The sequence below is a fragment of the Marmota flaviventris genome, chromosome 9 (assembly GCF_047511675.1).
Source record: "Marmota flaviventris isolate mMarFla1 chromosome 9, mMarFla1.hap1, whole genome shotgun sequence".
Classification (NCBI taxonomy): domain Eukaryota; kingdom Metazoa; phylum Chordata; class Mammalia; order Rodentia; family Sciuridae; genus Marmota; species Marmota flaviventris.
The window spans coordinates 76,896,202-76,901,686 of record NC_092506.1 but is presented as its reverse complement, the minus strand read 5'-3'; the positions used below and the strand labels follow the sequence as shown (position 1 = coordinate 76,901,686).

At 35.1% G+C, this 5,485-nt stretch overlaps 1 pseudogene; it reads right to left on the bottom strand.

The window, feature by feature from the left end:
- Positions 1 to 1,201: 1,201 nt before the first annotated feature.
- Positions 1,202 to 1,817, bottom strand: LOC114082295 (THO complex subunit 7 homolog pseudogene; annotated as a pseudogene).
- Between the last annotated feature and the right edge of the window lie 3,668 nt (positions 1,818 to 5,485).

Genomic DNA, 5,485 nt, shown 5'->3' with positions numbered 1-5,485 from the left:
GACAGGTATATTTAAAAATTCTATTGATATCCCTATCTTTATGTCTTATACGGTATCTGGTTCCTATTAGGCTCTTGGTAAAGACTGGATTAATCATCATGAGGACCATCACTTACCCAGTACGCCTCAGCAGCCTCCTCAATGGGACAGTGTCTGTGACCCCTATATTCCTGAGAGATGGAGAAAAGCAGAGCAGGTACTTGTCTTCTTCACGGAAGATCTTCTTTGTCTCCTGATGGGTCACACATATATGTTCCTTGGAGCTCATTATTTGCCTTAGACTAGCTTGTCTGGCAAGTAAAGACATCCTCTTCACACAAATATCTGGCTTGAAGTCTCTCAGCTGTGATGTCCTCTGGTATACATGGCAACAGGCAGGAATTTGGGCTTCTTCCCAGGAAAGGCAGAGACAGGGCCAACAAAAGCTGTGCCCACAGCCTATGGTGACTGGGTCTGAAAGGTAGTTCATGCAGAGAGAGCAGGTGAGTTCTTTCTAGAAGGGTTGTGGGATTTCTGATTCCATTGTTCTGAAGGAAGAAAACTAGGAAATTTTTTTCATCTATTCTTGAAGAGAGAAAGGCCTGAACAAAATTGTACTCAAGTTCTCATTCAATAACACACATCTACTTAGATCAGAAAGATAATTAGAACAGATTACCTATTGTATTATGCCAAACCCTATTCTCCCCCAATAAATTGTACTCCTATTTTGTTGAGGTACAATTTCTCCCTAATTGTTTGACCTTTAGGCATTTGATTCAATATATAACTCCAGGGTGTAACTCTGAAGTGAAATGAAATAATCCTAATGTTCCTTGGTTAAGTAAAGGGCATGTGCCTGAGCTTTAGCTTTATTATTGTCTTTAACTTCATAATCATTCTATCTTGGTGAAGCCTTTGACTTTTTTACTAGTAAGTGTTGTAGCCAGAACACATTTTTTTTTTTTAGCTTGGAGATATTTTATTAAAAATTTTTGGATTTTTTTTTACTTTTTACAAATTAAAAATGCATTTCAATAAAAACATATATACTGAAGCCATTTTCCTTTGTATAAAGAAATATAAATGAGATGTGCATTAATATTTAATAGCAAAGTACTTCACTAGCTAAATTTCAAATATGTCAAGAGCCCAACAAATTCTAAACACACTAAGAATATATAGCTCTTTCAATATTTTGAGGGAGCAGTGATTCACCTGCCTATGGCTTAGGATCTGCTTCCATGCTTGTTTCTTGAGCTTCTTCTATTTCTGAGAGTTTTTCATGATTTTCCAATGTTTGCTGAAGTTCATGGATAGTACTAAGAAGAACATGAAACTGTTTCTGGCTCGATTCTAGCTTATCTTCAATGTTTTCTTTAATATGTGAAAGATGCTCTAATTCTTTTCCTAGAGCCTCTAATTCTTTTAATGTCTCATGCCTGTCTAGATGATGCTGGATCACTTTTGCCAAAGCATCATATTCTTGGCGATTTTTTCGTATTCGTTTTGCTTGAAGAATCTGCTTTTTGCACTCAGCAATTTTTTCATGACCTCCAGCAATGCTACATTCTATTTCTTTATAATTTTTTTTCATAATTTTCCATTTCTCTGAGATTGATGTCATACAGCAGCAAAGTTTTGCCCATTGAAAATTCACATTGAGATAGTGTACTCAGCATCAATTGGTACTGGCTATATCCTTCCTCCTGGGATCCAGAGTTGCACCACTTAAGGAAACTTTTCACTAGCAAATTAATTCTTCGATCATCTCCAGCACCATCTCCATCAATAAGGAGACACTTCTGTATCACTTCGTCGTCAGTCATGGCTCCCATGGCATGAGCAGTGTCAGTGGCAGTGGTGCAGGTTGCAGCGCACAGTTGGCAGAGGTGGAGATGCAAAACACAAATTTTTGATCAACATTAAAATAAGGTAACAACTAACACATTATCTTCTCAATCAATAATGGTAATTCAATCACCAATAATTCTCTAGTGTATAGATTGTTTCAGATATTGTCTAGCAAATTAAGGTTATCATGTTTCAGTTTACATCCTTATAAATGAATTATAAGTTTTAAAAACACATTAATAAAATGCAGTGCACAATGCCACTCATTTGCATGTATTCTTTCACCTATAATCCAGAAAATATCTTTCTTGTAATCCATTGACAAGAATGCAAAAAAAAATCTATGACCAAAATTTCCCTGTGCTATCTTTTGTTGTCTGAAATGGATCCCCATCCAAAATCAACTTCTGAATATATAAAAATTAATAAAGACTAAAGTGAACTTTGTCAAATTGGATATTTCTTCCAGCATCTTTATATTTGAATATACTGAACTGTTGAATCTCTCTATGTTTCTATTATCTATCTACATGCCTGAATTAAAACAGATCAATAATTAAGAAAATGGGAATGGTAATAGCTTTCTGTCCTTTAAAATATTTCCCCAAGCACATTGTAAAAAATGTTAATTATCATGTAAAAAAATTATTTTGCAAAAGCTAAAAATTGAGGTCCTAATTTCTACATTATGTAATTACAAATTGCCTATTCCTTTATACTCAGGTTTCTTTCTGATAGCCAGTGTCACTTTCCTACAGGCCTATACATTCCCTTGCTTCTTTAGAATTTAAGTTAATAAACCAACCTCTAAAGAGATAATATTACCACAACCAAGAGGAATACGTTTTTAGCCATTTTATGAACTATTTAGTTATATTTTGAGAATACCTTTGCATTATTTGTAAAGTAGTAAATAATACATGTATGACCTGTTTACAGAACAAAATGTTCCTAACCAATTTATAGAATCTACACCAAATACAAGTCTATGAGACATCTGGCAGCGTTTTTTTTTTATCCTTACTATTCATATGAACAAACCAAGGAATACAAAAAATAATAAGCAAAAATTATGTAGTAAGATTAGATGACCAATTTGTTTAATTTTGTATAGCTTCTAGAAAAGGAGGTATTTTTCGAAACTAAGCAAAGAACATCAATTCATTCAAATGATTTTAGTTTACAGATTTATACATTTTGAAGATTTGTTTGTTTCAGAAAATAGTTGCACAGGGTATGGTGGTGCATCCCTGTAATCCCAGTCACACCTGAAGCTGAGGTAGGCATATCTAAAGTTCAAAGACAACCGCAGCAATGCAGTGAAACCTTTTTTCAAAATAAAACACACAAAAAAGCCTGGAAATATGGCTCAATGGCTAAGCACCCTTGGGTCCAATTGCTGGTACAAAAAAGAAATAATAATAATAATAGGAACATCTCCTTTGTAAATTATATACTCACCTAAGGAATGTGGCTATTGTCTCACCAATGCTTGCTGTAGAGGTGATATGAAGTCTGTCTGGGGATCAGCGCTTCACACAGAAGAACCAGTATTTTTCAGGGGTCTCCAAAGCTAGGTGAGTTCCAAAACTACTCTGATCTGGAGAAGAATGAGGTTAGCTCCTCCTGCAGTTTCCATTTATTGAGGCTCTGAAGACCACACCCTGTTCTCCAAGTGATTAGATTTCATGAAGCTTCCAATAGGAATTAGTATGAGTGATTATGATAGTATAAGTGATTAGGTTAGTAAGATAGTTTAGGCTAGGATGGTTTTTAATTTCAAAATAGAGAGGATTGATTTAACACTTTGGCTAATCTTGATCAACAAACCTTTACAAGCACCACCTCACACATACTTCCTGAAACATCTTGACACTCCAGACACACCATGTGTAACCACATTGATCACACTGGCATAGATGTTTGTAAGGTTTTCTGGCTCCTAAATTTCCTCCTAATGTCTTGAATCCCAAATTCCCTGCTTGAGCCAGGGGTTACCCAGCTTTTTCTTCCTTTTCTTCCACAGCAGATAGGGCACACTATTCCTTGGCAAACTCTAGGCAAGATTTTCTTGTTATGAGAGTATATAATATGTCTCAAAATAGAACAACAAAAAATTTCATTAACATTTTACTAGCTATTTACACATTTCAAACATGTGCACATTCCATATATGGGCCTCAACTTGTTTTCTTACTTTGGTTCCACAAATATGAAATATCTGTTGAAATTTTAAAAGATCTCATTGAAAGGTTTGTAGTCAAAATTATGAGCCTGGTGCTATGGGTACAAGTTGTAAAGTAAAAGCATGTGTTGACAGCCATGTTTTCTGAGTCTAGAGACTGTTCCCAAGAGACTGTCCCCAAATTTCTTTAACTATTTACACAAATTGCATTGTAACAACAACAACAAAATTACAGAAGTGTATACAGTGGCAAGGAATACTTTAAAAGAAATAGTTTTTGTCCCAACTTTCCCAAAACTTGATAATTGAATTTAACATGGATGCCGCCGTTTTCTTATGCATTCTTCAACTAATGATTTAGTTCTGACTGTGCCACATTTTTTTGGGATACATGGAAATCATTACTTGATCTCTAAACCTTTTATTATACTGTTTTGTATATTTCAGGAGAATGATTGTATTGAGTTTTAACAATTGTGCTTTTAACAAATTATCTTGGATTCCAAAGGCAAAACTAATCTTTCCTGGGGACCATGATTTTTATAAATACCCCCAAGAATTTTTTTCTATTGCTTTACTAATTTTTCTAGTATCATCCTTTCCTTGGTATACTATAGTATCTATTAACAAAATAATATATATTATTAGAAAATATTAATAACTTTTATAGGATAAAAGGTAGACTACACAGAAAATATTTGCCTCAGAAATGGTTAATAGTTAAGTCTGGGTTAAACCTTGTTTCAATAAAGATTTAAAAATTTAAAGAAATACCCAAAAGGATAGCAATCTTTTCAGTAGCAGCTTGCAAACAGCACTGAAAAATATTAATAGACACACAACAATAGGCTTGTGTCTGTGAGAGATCCTGAGGCCTGGACATTGACTGTGAAAAGGGAAATCATAACATCTCAGCGGTAGGGTGCCCATCTCCCAACCCTCCTCTTCTCTGCTGTCTCTTCCGTGGGGTCTCTGGATCCTGAAGTACCTTTTGCATTAATTGTAAGATTGTCCTTCCCAGGTCAGTCTTCCTCTTTTATGTGGTGTTGCGGAACAAACTCAGGGCCTTGCCTGTGCTAGAGGAGTGCTCTACCACTGAGCCACAACCCCACCTTGAAGCATATTTTATTAAACAAGCTTTCAACAATTATTCAGCTTTATAGTCTTTTATATTCCAGATATTCAGATGATAATAGAACCTTTTTTCCCCATTCGTAAAATATTTATTGATGGTAGCTTGCTAACTGAAGGAAAAGTCCTTGACAATGAAAATGCAGGCATCTCCAGAGTGCTGTCCTTGTTACTGCATGCATTGAGTAAACATTTGGAATGAAGGGTAGAGACATATGTGCATATTATGTCCATCTGGTCCAAGAATATGAAATCATTTGCCCAGCAAATTTGACAATGCAAATGGTTTCTCCACTCCAGATGGGGAAAAAAAAGTTATAATTTGCTCATCCTGGA